Source organism: Drosophila takahashii, chromosome X (assembly GCF_030179915.1).
Source record: "Drosophila takahashii strain IR98-3 E-12201 chromosome X, DtakHiC1v2, whole genome shotgun sequence".
In the NCBI taxonomy this organism is placed as follows: Eukaryota; Metazoa; Arthropoda; class Insecta; order Diptera; family Drosophilidae; genus Drosophila; species Drosophila takahashii.
This window is the reverse complement of record NC_091683.1, coordinates 14,869,086-14,885,374: the sequence shown is the minus strand read 5'-3', so window position 1 is coordinate 14,885,374 and position 16,289 is coordinate 14,869,086. Positions and strand designations below refer to the sequence as shown.

General features: G+C 38.0%; 1 protein-coding gene across 1 annotated transcript in view; it reads left to right on the top strand.

The window, feature by feature from the left end:
- The first annotated feature begins 570 nt into the window (after window positions 1-570).
- Window positions 571-16,289, top strand: part of LOC108055901 (hornerin) — an 86,344-nt gene continuing 70,625 nt past the window's right edge. Inside the window, exons 1-2 of the mRNA XM_017139458.3 lie at window positions 571-1,192; window positions 6,481-6,639. The gene's annotated coding sequence lies outside the window, so the exon portion shown is untranslated. The remainder of the gene's footprint in view (window positions 1,193-6,480; window positions 6,640-16,289) is intronic.

Below are 16,289 nucleotides of genomic sequence, written 5' to 3'. Positions count from 1 at the left end.
GCGCTGTTAGCCATATACGTTCGATCCGAACTTCAACGCACAGTGGCGCAATTGACCGAAGAAAGTTACAAATTTAACATTTTACAACAACAGAAGGAGGAACTCGACTTCGAGGTATTTTCCACGATGCGACGAAATTGTAGGGCGCTTGTCGTTAAAAATTTCAATTTTTAAATTTCCCAATTTCCCAGGCTTTGAAGTTGACGCCAGGAATTAAAATGGCAGAGCACAATTCAAATAAATTTTGACTTTACAACACTGAAAACACGTGTTCGATAAAGATTTTTGAGTAACTCTGGTCCCACACTTTTTCGATAAGCAAGCCTTGCTGCATTTCGATTATTCGGTCGTTCCGTTTTCATTTAATTTGAGTTTAGCATAATCTTTATATGATACCCAACTTTGTAACTTTAATGATTATCCATCATCCACATGGGTTTAAGAGACTTGCATTTTGTATCGGAAAAACCCAAACTGCCCCACTGTGCGACGTCGAACACAGCCAACCAGTTCGTGGTCGAACGCAGCCAATGTTCGACGTCGCACAGTGGGAAATGTGGAGTTGCGTAGTTCACGGCGCTTCGCCTGCGATTCAAATCGAATTTGGACTTTGCTGCGGACGTTTCCTCGGGAAAAGAAACGGACAACGGGAAAATCGGGGAAGGAAATCTGAATTTCCACTTCGGAACTCGGCTTTTCGGCCTTTCGGCGCGCGCGTGTTTGTCTGTGTGTGTTTTATTATTATTATTGCTGCTGCTGTGCGTCGGTGTGTGTGTTAGTTTGGGGCGAGGGAGAAATTGTTAAAATACAACAACAACAACAAAAAACCGGTTTCGTAATTCGTAATACCCAAAATCGAAATCGAGCCTCGAATTCGTTTCGCCTGCGCTTTTTTTATTTTCTTTTCGGTTTCTCGGCTCCTGATTTATCGGTGCGAAAATAATAATAACACAAACTGTATATTGCAGAAAATATACCATTTTTTTTACTGTGCCCATCCAAACCGAATGCAGAAAATTCCAACGAATCAGTGAGTGAGCCAATCAAGGAGATAAAGTTGAGAATTAAAAGCCAGTGCCAAAAAAGTGAGAGAGAAGTACGAGAAATACGAGAAACAAAACAAAAGTTGCAAATTTACCGAAAAAAATTAAACCAGCGACTAAAAAGAAAAGCAAAGGAAAAAGGAAGAAAGGTGAGCGAAAGAAGAATACGGTAAATGCACCATTCACTTGCATTTTGCGCAAGCGAGAAAGAGACGTTGGTGTAGAGGGCTCTCTCTCGAGAGGTTCCGATTAGGATCGATCCTCTCTCTCACTCACTCCTCTCTTGGGTTCGCTCTTCATTCGCATTACAATATTATTCCCTTTTTGTGGGTTTTTTCCTACCGAAACCTAAGAAATTTCTCCGCTATGGTATACATTTTGTTAAATAACTATAAATAACTCTAAAAAATGTAAGCAATTTGGTGTAGAACTCTTGAAACCATTTCGTTTACCACGTTTTAAGGATTATTTCAAAAGGAAAACGTTGAAAAGTTTCCAGGTTTTAAAAACTTTCAAAATCGCAAGAGCCTAATACAAAATGTACTTTAAATGTTTGTTTTTAACTATTATTAATTTCCAGTTAGTTGGATTTTTAGGATTGTGAAATTAGCTCTCAATTAAAATAGCAACAACTTTCAAAAGCCAATCTATATTTTTGGTTGCACTTAGTTATTTTGAATTCCAGTTGTTGTGCGCCATTTTCACTCCCATAAAATTCGATTTAGTCAACTTGGACCGTAGTTTTTGGTTTTAGTTTCTAGCGCGCCAAGTGCATGACATTTTAATGGCCTGTGGCAAGAGGGGGGATCTCCCCACTGGGGGACGGGGAAGGGGAACAGGGGCGGCGACAGGGGGAGTCTGACATTGTTAAGTGCCTGGCTGTGTGTTGCATAAGAGGCACGGGCACAGGGGCGGGGGCCTTTGGGGGGCTAATGAGCCACAGCCAATTCGAGTGCCAATTAAGTGGAATCTAAATAAAAATTTCAATTTTTGCGGTCTATTTTAGCTGCAGATCAATATGCCCCATGGGCAAGTTGAGCATAAAATTCCAAGGGACAGGGAAATAAACACCGAGCAAATGCCATTAAAATTGAACACAACAGCAACTAGAAAATGCATTTTAAATTTATGACTTTTTCATGTTTACAAAATCAAGATGGTACATTTAGTTGGTTTCTCAATAATATTTTAGTTGCTTTGTTATTTAAATTTTTTGATTTTCCTAGAATAAAGTCAGAATCCAATAGAATTCGGGAAAACGGAAACCGAAGATGAGATGAAAATTTACACGACATTTTTTAGATGCTCAAATAAATCAGGCAAGCCACAAAAAAGTTAGTTAACATCGCCATTAACTGTAATAAGGAATTAAAAAAAGGTCCAAGAATTATGTGAACCTAGGTCTGGGCAAGCTATAAAAACAAAAGGGGGAAAAAAAGAAAACTACCTATATAAAGGAGAACCAAATAAAGTTAAGATGATAATGATAAATGTCGCTGAGAACAGAGGAAATCAAAGAAAAGGTATATAGGACAAAGATGCCAGAGATAGGAACTGGAGATTTAAGATTTGTATATATCATTTTAGCATTTTGAGCAAGTTTCATCGGATTTTTTGAGTTATTAATTAAGTTTGAATTTCCTCCACTGGCTGCGATGCGATGCCCAAGTTTAAGTCTCTTCAATAACTGGGTTTCCTCTTTCTCTCTCCATTTCCCCTTTTAATAGCCGAGGGCCTCGAGTCTGAGTTTCATTTTTCTTGTTTATTATTATTTTAATTTTTTTTTCTTTATGATTTTGTACTGTTTTTCTTTAGCTTTTTTGTTGTTTGTTTGTTTGCTGTGGTGTCTTCCGTTTAAGGTTATATTTATTCAACTTTTATTGCAGTCGCCGCGTGCGACAAATGAAAATAAACGGAAAATAAAGATGAAAACATTAGCAAAAGTAAAATAAATTTAAATCAGAAAAAAAAGAAAACGGTTGCTCTTGCTCTCTTGGTTTTTACTTTTGAGCAAGTTTAAAGTTGATTTGATTACAATTTACCAACTGAGAAAATAATACAAGTTGCGGTTTCACATGTAATTTAAATTTAAAATACGAAAATATATGCAAAACAAATAAGAGATTTTATTTAATAATCATTTTGGAAAGTCTTTACAGTTTTATATTTAATTTCTCTTTACTTTGAGCTTCCTTGAACAATGGTTTATCCGTCCATCTGCCTTTCGCAAGAACATCTCCATTTAGTTTATTTTTCCCAATCAAAGAAAACGTTACAATTTATGCAGAGTAAACTAAATAAGAACTTGTGCTCATCTTATTTGGTTTCTTTTTACTTCTCGTAGTTCCCTGCTAGTTGCCGTTTTAATTGAGCGAAGAAAGAGTAAACCCTTTGAAGATATTCAATTTCCAAATGATTTTTCAATCTGTGCAGAGGCTGAATGGCTGGGAAAAGGGGGTTTTCGTTAGTTGGGGGAAAAGAGACCCATGGTAACTTGACTTTGATTGCTTTGGGCTGATAAACGTTTGAACAAAAAAATACAGAAAAAATTCTGACTAAACGGACATGCTGCTCCCTCCCCTTAGAATTTTCCCCATTTTTTTGTTGGTGTTTGTGTGTGTGGCAAACTTTTCACTTCTCGCTTCGCTAGAGAAAAACAGTTTTGTCATGCTCTTGCTCATATGACAATTGTCTCTCCACTTCCATTTTCCATTTCCATTCTCATATTTATGTGTGTTTTTTTTCGCTCATTCACGGTCAACCACTTGACCTGGCCAACAATTTCCACTCCTTCTCGGCCACGTTGATGACTTCATGTCAGCAAGTTTGCAAGTTTGCTGGGGGAGAAAAGCAAATGTCAGTCCAAATTATCTTTCGAAGAAATAATTTTTAATTTCTCTGATATGTCTGAGAACTGAGAAATGTCTTCTTTTCTTGACGGCGTGTGAATTCTCGAGGCTTCCACAAAATGGTCTGTTTTTGTATGGGAAAATGTTGGAAATATTTGATTTTTTATCCTAAAGACTTTTTAATATTTCACCGTAGAACTATAAACGTTTTTCCATTTAAATGTATATAAGAAATGTCCCGTATATCAATTATATTTACAACGAGCCATAGAAAGTAGCTTTGCTCAACTCAAGCCAATCAAATGGAATGAAATCAAAGTTCTTTCATCTTGCTTTATTTGCTCTCCGCTCCCCCAAAATTGAAATCTTTGCTTTGCCATCTTGTTTCCATATTAAACGTTTTTCCCAAAGAGATTTTAATTTTACGATGCTCGAATTAAAATGCTAAAAATCAAATCAAAACCCAAATCGATTTGTCGGAATGGTAAATGTTAATGAGAAGAGGGAGCTGCGACTTAATGTCATTCCATATGATATTTCAGCAAAAAAAAAACCCAAGACGTCAAGAAAAAATCAAGAATAAAGTAAAAACCGAAACAGCAGCGGAAAAAGGCAAAAGAAAAGAACTTGACCAAAAAAAAAAAAGACATGAGAGAAATTCGGTAATTCGGAGCGTTTAATCATTTAAAAAGCATCTTTGTAAGCGAATCCCCACACCACTTGCTCAGGACCAAAGAAAGAACATTTCTTGCGTATTTCTGGCTTGCTCTCAGGGCTTATACTCTCAAAGAGGGGATTATAATATTTTTAAGGCCTTTGCATTGCTGTTGTGTTCGTTATTGTTCTATCCTGAAAGGGATTTTAAAAGAAATAATATGAAATAAATATAAATTGTTTTAAAATAATTTTATAAATTGTTTAACTACTTTCTAGGAAATAAAGATCTTAGGGATATTTGGAAAAAATCAATTTTTGTAGTTTTCAAATAATCTCCAAGCGTATTCTATTATTCGGTTCATGACTTCAATTCGTTTCTTTTTTTTTTGTAAATTTGTCCTGTAAAACAGTCAAATGCTGTCGTTGTTGTATAAAAAAAAGTCACAGTTGGCAAGATTCCGCCCTGGGAAAAAACCACCGCCCCTCTTACCCCCCCCCCCCTTGGTCACGCATCGAACTAAAGATTGAGGTCACCGAAAAAAAAGAAACCAAAAAAAAGGCCAGAAGATTTTAAGCGGGAATGTGGAAGGAAATGCGTGGCAAGTAGGCGCGTGGCGCCTCAGTTTCAGTATCAGTTCTACCCCCACCCCCACGCAACACCCTCAATTGTAACCGTAACCCCCTATTGCGCCCGCCCATGAAAATCCCCTTCCGTAACCCCTCGATTGGCCTTGCCTTGCCGGCGGGCAAAAGTTACAATAACTTTTGCCACAGTTTAAGTTGCCGCCGCCGTGCCATTTCGTATCTTTTGTATCTTTTCTTTGACTTTATTCTTCTTCTGTGTTTTTTTTTTTGCGTATTCCGCTCTTTTTTTCTTCTTTTTTTTTGGGGGCGAGGGGCGTGTCAGTGTCATTGCTACTCGAATGCATTTTAATTCGATTGAGTATCTCACGCCGTTTTTCGGCCGACTTTTCCGGTCTGAAATTCACGCCAAAGGGTAGCAAAGAGCGTTTTAAGTAAATAGTTTTTAAGATACAAAATAATCTAAAAATATATATTTAGTTCCAAATTATTTAAGGTTAAAGATTATTATTACTCATAAATATTTTCAAAACTTACTAAATATTGATATATTATTTGAAACAGGGGTAGCAAATAGTTCATAAACTGCTTAATATTTTTTTGCAATGACTACTGCTTTTCTGCCAAGCCTAGCAAAAGTTTGATCTTCTTTTTTTCGGTTGGCGCATTCAACTTTATTTAGTAGTTGGGTTTTCTTTTTTCCACTTTTTATAGAACAAAAGAAAATTGAACTTGAGGCAAGTTTGCAACGGTTGAACCCAGAAGGGTTTAGCCCGGGGTCATGGTTTTTTCCAGGGAATGAAAAGGCTTTGGGCCGAGAGAAAGAAGAGTAATGAAAGGGCTTTAAAAACGGTTATAAAGGGCCAGCCGAAAAAAATGAAATGGTATCCTATCCTCTCTTGTCATCTATAAATCTCGGCTTGCGGTTGGTTATCTGCCATGACTCAGAAAGTTGTTAGTTTTGAACGGAATTAAAATTTAGGGCTGGCGCGCAGAACTGGATTGTCCACATAAAAGTGTTAATTTCTCAAGTTTTTAAATAAGAAAAGAAGAAAAAATCGTATTTGATGAATATTCATGGGCGCGTGAATCATTTGGTGAACAAGATGGGCTGTCACAATAATTTGGATATGCCTACACACAAAACGAAAGTTTATACTGATAAATTCTGTTTAGCTATTTAATGGGAACTTATTGAATATTTTTCTCTGGTTAATTAATACTTAGATCTGAAAATAAAAAAAGTTTTTATTTAACTGGAACTTAAACCCTTGTTAATTTTAAATATTGTTTCCAAATATTATTGTTTATAATTCAAAATCAACTCAACTCTTGCGATCTTTTTGCAGCATAACTTTGGTAACTTTGGCGCATCTGTTGGATGCACAGAGTCGTCCAGCTTTTTGGGCAGCAGGTGGAAAAACAAAGGTAGAACGCCGTAGTAATTGAACGGCAACATCAGCGGGCAGAAGAACAACAACTGGAGAGCGTAAAACATAAACAGACAGGTAAGCGAAGTGGTAGCCACCTGTTGTCAACTAAGGCAACTACCCATCCCACCCACTTTGGACTATCCACCATCCACCATCCGATGGCCAATCCTCCTCTGACTCATCCGTATCCGTATCTTTCGGCTCGTGTGTATCTTGGTATCTCTTGTCTTGTGTCTACTGTGTCAAAAGTGAGCGCAAAACTTTGCGCTTTCGACTTGTAAGATACTTTGCACCCAGGCACCTTATATATAGGTACCCAAAACCCCCCCCTTAACAGTTACTTCCTCTGCTTTTGTTTGGCTTTCGTGCAGTTTGCTATCTTTAAGATACTTTCTTCGTATTTCGGGTATTGTTCTTTGCCCAGCTTCGGCTTCAGTTTCAGTTTTCAGTTTACAGTTTACAGTTTTCCCCTAAATACTTTTTCTGCCTTCCTGCAATTTTCCTTCAAATAACAGCAACAGAACAACAACAATTGCAGCTGCAAACTCTTTGGGAAAATTTTCAGTTCCTCCATTCGAATTTTCAGTTTTCAGTTTTCGGGCTTCCTCCTTCCTTTTTCTTCCTTTACACTCGATCGACAAATATTTGCCACTACAATTAGCGCTCACCTGTGATTCCTTGTTGTTTGCCTAGTTAGATGGGAAAATTCCGATAATTTAGAGTTTAGATTGTAATTTGCATGACGTGAGAAATTCGAGTTTAAACAAATTACCAAACGTATATAGAGTATAGAGTATTATCCTTTAATAGGATAAACCAGTGGCGGATGCAGGATTTGTTTTTTGGGGGGTTTTCAGAAATAATTGATGTTGCCTACTTTTTGAATACCCTATTAATTTTGTTTTTCCCCGAGTACGGGGAGATTTATCTCAACATATTTTCTTCCGCCTGAGTAAACCTTTAAAAAAGGGCTCAAAATTCCGAAATGGTCAAAGAAATCAGAAATTACAGATAAGAAGAGGAGAGCAGATTAAACTTCACTTAAGTCGGGAACAACTTATCGCTTTTTTTTCTCACTTAAACCCCCGCTCACCTGTGTTCCACCTTTTTTCCCTGTTTTTTTTTTGTCCGACTCCTCGCACTTTACCCGTCGAACCATTCAAATTTAAATCAATTTGATTCTGATTAGCCACACACGCAGTTTTTATTTCTTTCCTTTTCTACCTCGTCCAAAACCTTTTCTTCTTCCTTCTCCCTTTTGCTCTTTTATTTTGTCGCCATGGTTTTCGGAGTATGAGTATATTTCTCAGCCGTTTTCTTCTTCGACGGGCCTCGCTTGTTGTTGTTGTTGTTCTTTGTACCTACAACTAGTAAATAAATTAGTTTTTATTATTGAGAAAACAGGTTTCCACTTTAAACAGAGTCAGAGAGCGAGAGGGAGGGCGATATGGGGAGTAGGAATGTTGACTCTTGGGCACGCAGGTTCAAAAACAGAAAAAAACACACAAAACTGGTGCACTTAAACAAAATGTGGATTTATTTTTAAGTTTTCTTACATTATTACTAATTAATTTAATGGAAAAATAATGGAGTTCTAGATTACTTTAAAATGATAAAAAAAAGTATTTTCTAAATTTTGTATTTGATAATTTTTTTAAATGAAAAGAAAATTAATTTACTTTGGTTCCTTAGACCTAATAAATACATATATTATGTAACTACTAAATGAACCTTTAAAAAATAAACCTACCTTTCTTTCGGTGCACGAAAAAGAATTCTTCACGGTTCGCTGACAGAACCTGTTTAAACAGAAAGAGAGGGGGTCTTACCTGTGGTAGATGGAAAGAGATGGCAGGAAGGGTTCGGGTTCCGATTCCAAGACTCTTCTTCTGGCTTCTTTCACTCGATTTCTTAACACTTTCGTGATTTGAATTTTTCCCCTCTCCTCCTTTTTTTCGAATCAATTAAATCAATGGAATATGCACAGACCCCACTCCTCAAAGAAGAAACCCAAACCCCAGCAGGCCAACAAACACTCCATACAAACAAATTATGAACAAACAGCGGCGGGGAAATAGAAGAAGAGGTACCAGAGGATGGTATGGGGACTACTATATAGTATGGTATATGCATAATATCCCAAGGAGTTGGCGAAGCAGTGAAATATTATTATTCAATGCCATCGATGCGCTCTGTTTGCCATCCACTTTAATTTTCGTAGTCGTCTTTTTTTTCGTATACTTTTTCCCCTGCCTTTATTTCGTTGTGTTGTCCACTGTTTATGCGCCGTGTCTAATGACAGTTTTGTGGTCATTATTTGAAATATATACATATACGAAAATATATGTGCTCCCCGATAGTTGGGATATATGGGATAGATGGGTGTGTGCGTATTTATGCGTTGGATAACGCCCTAGAAAGCCGACACAAACAAGCTGAATTTTCGCAATTAAATGTTGGCCATAAATTAAATGTTTGTTGTCCACCATAAAAACAAAGAAATCAAAGAATTGGAATAGAGAGACTAAATTGCAGGGGGACCAAACGAATTGGAAATACTCTGGATCTGTTAGGGAACTAAATAATTAAAGGTTTCGGGATGATATGATATGCTAGTCAAGAAAACTCATTAAACAATGTATCAACCAGGTATAAAATTCTATATATTATATAAAACTGTTCTATTAATCACAAAGATCATAAAAATATAAACCCTTTAACCATAACCATTTTAAGATATAGCCCAACTCTTTAGTTCTATTCGATTGAATTCGATTTGATGCGATAATGGGCATCACACTATATAATCATCAGCATACGATTGTTTACACAGGCCTCACACAATTCCGAATACGGACTTATATGGGCAATGGTTATGGGCTATATAAATGATGATGCTGCTCATTTCTTGTTCGATATTGCCCCCCAATGTTGTTGACGTTCTTGTTGTTGTTGTGTGTGGGCCGATGTTTTTGTTTTTGTTGGCTGCTTTTGTTGTTGAAATGCCGCCTCTGATAAATGAGTTTTGGCTTTTTTGTTCAAAAAAAAAAAAAGGGAAAAAAAAACAAAAACGACGTGGGAAAATAATGCATTGATTTACATGGCAACACAAGCTGACCAACAGACGGGCTACAAAACAATGGGCACCTTGAGACCCCGTCTAGACATTCTGGATTCGGAAATAGTCTCGGGATCTCGGGCGTAGATTGGATTGGCTTGGATTGTGGACTCAACTTGCATGGATCAAGTGGGAAGTTTTCTAGAAAATTGCCAGGGAAAATAAGAGAAACAACACTTTTGGCAACCAGCTTTTGTGTGGGTGCTAGTTATAAAAAGAAAATTTATTATATTGGAAATATATCTGTAAAATATAATTTCATAATGGTATAATTTAATTTAAAAATCTCTATCTCCTTAGCTTTATTTTGCTTATATTATTTCCCCAAAATCTAGCCATGAGAATGCATTTTTTAGCAGAGCTGCAAAGCAACATTAACTCAGTGTGAAAAATAGCCACTCATTTTCAACTTAATCCCCGCACCAATCTCGATTCCCAATTACTTGACCATTTATTTTACTGCATCCTCCCACTTTTTTTTCTCCTCTCCTCGATTCCTCCATTGCACAGTCACTTGGAACAGCTGTTAAACTATTCAAAAGTAATCGCTCCACTTCTGGTTCCCAAACTCAGACCCCGCCTCCCCCCACACACCCATTTCTCCCACACCTTGGATGTCGGCTCCATTCCTCCTCCTCCTTTCTCTGATTCACTTGTTTGGCTACTTTCTCAAAGAAAATGGGGAAGAAGCTTGGAACTGGAGTGAAAATATCACTGGAAAAAATATATTATATCATTATAATAATTCTGTAATTTAAATTTGTATTTTTTCTTTAACATTTTTAAAAATATTACTGGAAAAAATTTTTATATCTTAAGAATTTTGATATTATAGAGCTGGAACTTCTACAAGTCTGTTTGTTAATTTTGTGTTTATTTTTTTTAGCATTTTATTATAATGTTGCTCTACTTTTTCTCTACGCAAATCGAACAGCAAATCATGCCCATCACTTGCAGAACCTAAAGATCTGCACCTCCATTAGTTGGAAAATGTCAGAAAAGTTTGCATAACACAAAATAAAGGCCAGAAATGAATGGGGGGCTGGAAAATGGGGCAAAACAGGTAAAAGTGGGCGGGAAAAGCCAATGTTAATGAAGCCGGGCTGCCTTTGTCCAAAACTGTCGGACTTGTGATATCTGAACTGGCAATAAGCGCCTTTCCATTCATAATTCGATAGACATTTGGCCACTGCCAAACGCCCACAAACCCTCCTCTCCCTCTATAAAAACGGATTCCAAAACTGTGTGTAAAAAGTATTTTCAACTTTTGGCCACATGCTTCATTTATCACAAATTCATTTATCATTTGTCCCCTCACACTCACACACACTCACACACACACACCGAATGATACAAAATGTGAATGTATTGCTTCCCTCACCCTACTTCCTCTTTTTTTTGTAGAGTTTTTATTCGGTTGAATATATGTCGCTGGCAGTGCAAGTCGCCTTCGAACCCAAAAAACTAAGCTTGGCCAAATATAAAGCGAGAGATATGGCAACAAAGGGGGGCTGAAGTGGGGGGAAACCAGACGAAGAAAAATGATAAAGCAACATCCAGGAAAGAGGGGCGGTGGTTGCGGGCGGGGGCGTGGCGGGGGCAGGGCAGCGGGCGACTAGCGAAAATTCGCATAGCTCGATAAAAATTGTGAGGCACAAAAAAAAAAAAGAAAAAAAAGAGAGGAAAAGCCCGAAAACTGCCAAAAGTAAAATGATATAAAAGAAAAAGCAAAGGTCTTAAATGGTAGCCATAAGAAAAATACCCTGTAATTAAGGAAAACAAATATATAAATATTATTATAGATTAAACAAAAATCAACATTTTTTAAAAGTCGGTAAAATCAACCTCTTTATATCTTATATCTCTTATAATTATTAACTAAAGATCTAGTTTAGATGTCAAATCGAACCACAGTCCAAAACTCCTCTCACTGCCAAGGGACTTTCCTCTTTTCCGGCGTCCATTCCATTCAGAGGATAAGGTCAGGAAAACGCTTCACAAATCCTCGAAAGAGACTCGGAAAAGCGGATGGGCTAAAAAAAATCGCCGAAAATGAAACGAAGCGAATATAAAATTTCCCAGCTAATGACAAAAATTTCCGGTTTCACAGCAACAACAACAAATGATAATAGCAACAACTTTAGGTGCAGGCAAAGACGCCTTCAATTGGCCAAAAAAAATACCGAAATGTAACTGCTAGCAAAACGCTAGCAAAATGCGTGAAAAACGCGCGCGCGTCTAATGATACAATTTCGTTTGTGTGGCAAGTGAAAGTGTCTCAAAATAAAAAAGGAGATGGGGAAAACAGTTGAAAAAGGCAGAAATACACAGGGAAAAATATTACAATATTTTATAGACTTTAATGCTTATATTTCCTGGTTAATTTAATTTATTTTAATTTAATTTTTAATTTATATATATTTATTCTTTTACTGGAAAATAACTATAATCTAAAATCATGTGCTTATATTAGGTATAAGAAAACCAACTTTATTACAACATCATTAACAATCTTAACAAATCAACAAAATTGCTGTGGTTCCTTTCACAGCGAAGTGTAAAAATGAGATGTAGATAGAGACAGCAGTAAATCAAATTTGAAGTTAACAACATTTCTTGAATATGTCGAGTGGCTAACACACACACCCACACACACACACGTACACACTCTTGGCCAGAAATGCTCATTTAACAGTTAATTAGCCTTAACAACAAAAAAGGAACAACTTCAAATGAGTTACAGCGTTTTAAAAAGCAATTTTTGCCCAGCGATCCGATTCCAATTCTCGGAGCAGAGGCGTAGGAGGCAGGGTTTTTTTTTTCTGGGGGAAGGCGGGGGTTTCCTTTTGTTGCGCATGCGTTAAGAGTTTGACGGTGATTTTTTTGTTCCAGCTGGCCGAGGATTGTGGAATTTTAAGTGCTTTTCTCAGGTGTTTTTTTTTTAAGTTTGTTTGTGTATTTTTTTATTTTTGGGCCGCAGCTAAACTTTGGGCCAAAATTGAATGGGAGTGGCCGGTGTGGCGGTGGGTTAAGACCGCGTTCGAGAGTCAAGCGCGAAAAACAGTTAAATTCGCGCAGGTAATGGCCCAAATGAATTACCACTGGCGCGCGGTAATCCCCTCTTCGCACAGTTCCAAAAGTTAAGACTCGGACTTCGACTTCGGTTTCGTTCTAGGCCCTGGCGAAATTAGTTTTCCTGGAAGCTAAACCGAAAGCCAAAGCGTTTCAGGGATTGTATTTCATTGGAGGATGGAATGACATTCCAGGAACGCTCAAAGAAGCTGAAAAAAAGGAATCCATCCTGTAGACATAAATCATTTTATCGCCTTCACTTCCAATAATAAAACATAAATATTTGAAAAAGTTATTAAAAAATATATATGGTAATGAGTACGGTGAAGTTTTCAAGAAAGACTACTGAAGCGGAATAAAAGTTATTAGGTGATTTTTAATATTTTTATAGTCGTTCAGTATGGTCATAAATATTATTTCTTTCTCTGTATTTGATCTTTAAATATTATGTGAGTTTTAATATTGTTAATAAATTATATATACTTACTCCGATTTCCTTTAAATGTCACTCTTTCTTTGGTTTCCCTTTGGGATTATTGCAAAAATCTGCAGATCCAATTAATGCAGCCATCTGTTTGCCAGCGACACTCGCATAAAGTTGGCTCCTACTACCACACGCCCCCTCAGTCCGCTTCTAACCCCTTCAACCGCCCTCCCCATTTATTTGCCGCCACCCATGTGCATGCATCCCCCATTCGGTGTCGCTTCTTCATCTCTTTGCCGTTCTTATGCTGCAGCCGTCGTCGCTGCACTTAATTTTCATAATTAAAAAAGTTTACCTTGGCGAACCTCATGTGCGTGCCCAACCCCCTTTGCGTTACCAACCCTCAGCCCATGGCTGAATACGCACGTTGCATCGACCTCGCACTTGGAAAAAAAAATAAAACGGCTAAAAATTAAATTTTAAAAATTAAAAAAAGGGGGTTTGTTACCAAAAAATTGTGTATTGTATTGAGTTAAATAATATTTTGGCTTAAAACTTAAAATATCTATTGGGATCTCGCGTTTTGAACAGTGTATACACACTCCTACGCTGCTGAAGGCAAAACGTTTTTGTAATTAATTTATGCAAATAATCAGAGACGCCGCTTAGGGTTGCCACCCCGTTTGAATGTGGTGCGCGGGGGCCAATTGCAATCGCACCCCCCTTTCATTCCCCACCATGCGCCGCCCATGCGTGGCCAGCGTTGGCATATTAAAACGAATGACCCTCGCCCCACAAACAATATAGTATGTATAAAAAATACGTTTCTTTTTTTATGTTGCCCTATTCCCCGTGTTGTATATATATATTTTTATATTTTTTTTTAGCCACTCCCTCACGTAAGGATTAAGTAGACAAGTTGGCAAAACATAGCGCCATGCAATCCAACAATCCCCGGCATTACCCGCTGCCCCTTCTCTTGTATGTCATCATAATTCCTGCTACACATGAGGGGAAAATCCAAAGGGGGGCAAGGGGGGTTGGGAAACCCCGAAAGGTTGCTAGGGGGGTGGCTTTGCAAACTAGTTTTTTCTGCAATACTTTATTTTCCCGGCTCTTCGCAATTCGCCCTATTTGCATGTGTGTGCCAAGTGCCTGCTCCTTTTGCCATTTTGGAATTTATTATAAAATATTTTGTATGTAATTCCCTTCTTGACTTGACTTTCGGCTTGCTTTCAGCTTTGGAAACTCTCTGGGAAAAAAACGAACAGTGAAAAAACGAGAGAGAGCTTGATATCAAAAAGAAATAAAGCAGGACCTTTTAGAAAAAAAAAAGAAAATGGAAACAGGCTTATTGTAAGAATAAAAGGATACTTTAGAAAGGCTAATTTTAGTTGGTTTGTACGGCTTGTACGTTTAAGGAAAAACATTTAAAAGTATGCTTTATCGCAAAAAAAACTGAATTTAAATCAAATAATTTAAATGGAAGTAAACAATTTAATGTAATTGCTAAAAGCGATCAGTTAAAATAGTAGGGATCATAAAAGGGAGATTATTCACCTTCAGATTAAAAATAGGGGACCCTAAAAAAGTGTTTCTCTTGGCAACTTAAAGCCTGAGGAATGTTCCTCTTTTTTCGAGTCAAGCCTTTCACTGATTTCCCCCGCATTTTGGCTTGCCAGTTTTTGGCCAGGCCAAGACACAATGACTGTGTTTCATTTCAGGGTTGGGGTGGCGAAGGGGCCCTTTTCCTTTTCGAGGAACCCTCGCAGAAATTGTCAAACAAAAGCTAAAAGCGGGGAAGGCATTGACTGAGCGAGGTGAGGCGAGGCGAGCCTAATGACTTGAGCCACAGTCACAGTGCTCCTGTGCCTCCCCGCCGACTTTCCTTTTTTTTCCCGCCGTGAGGAGTGCCTTTTGTGACTGGGTACTGGGTACTCTCAATCAAAACCGGGGGCCCGGGACTTTGGACTCGAGCTCCCCTTTTTGGCAGGGAGCGAAACGGCAAGAAATTAAGGGGAGTTTCAGAATCAGAATCAGAAACTACCGAAATGGGGGAGAAAACTGAACAACTACTGACGCGGCGGCGGCGACGGCGACGGCGACAAAAAGATGAGGAAGCAGTTGGGAACTAGGGGAACCAACTGCGGTTGTTGGCCCGATTCCTCTTTTCGGGCAGCTTTATGGCAGTGTTTACCCGATTGCTGCGGTTCGACGTTACTTCTGCCAGAGGGACTCTGTTGGTCGGCCGAGAGTGCGTCTTTGAAATTCGGCATAACCGGTTCATAACCGATACGCAACCGTTTTATAACCGAAACGTAACCGGTTCAAAAAAGATTACGAACTTTAAAAGCAAAGAATTAGTAAGCTGTTTACAAAAATCTTTGACCGCATTTTAACCGATTCCAAGTAGGCTATTTAAACCTGAACTATGTTTAGATTAACTTTTTCTCATTACTTGATTTTCAAAAAGATAGGATCACTTGAAGAGTAACTGCAACTTCGGAACCATTTAAATACAGCTTCCTTTGGACAATAATTTTTTTGCACCCCTGGTCGGTTTGATGGGGCTACAATTTTGCTGTTGAATTTTTTTTTTATTTTTCGCCCCCTACCAAAAAGGGGTTATTGCCCGACACTGGGCAACCCTACCCACCAGTAAACAAAATATAAAAAAAAATAAATGGGGGAGCACAGTGGGAAACCCTCTGCCAACTGCACTGACTCACTTCGACTACTTGAGAGTGTGTTGCACCCGCAAAAATACAAAAAAGGGTTTTTTAAAAAATAGCAAAAATTATATATATATACCACTAGAAGAAGACGACGGGAATTAGGAGAGTGTTATTAAAGTGGAAATGGGGAAAGAAAGAGAAAAAAGAGTGGCAAATGTGGGCAATGTTTATTTTGCGTGTCGGGGCACTTAGCGCAATTTCCGCTTCTAGGCGAGGCCCAGAGACAAAGTAACTCTCTTTCCCCGTTTCTCTGGGTCTCCGAGTCTCTCTTTTCGCGTCCCTTTCCCTGCATTTTTCTCCCATTCCTTTCCCTGACTTTTTCTTGAGACATCCTTAATGCTTCATTAACGGCTTTTACACTGGGAGAAATATTTTG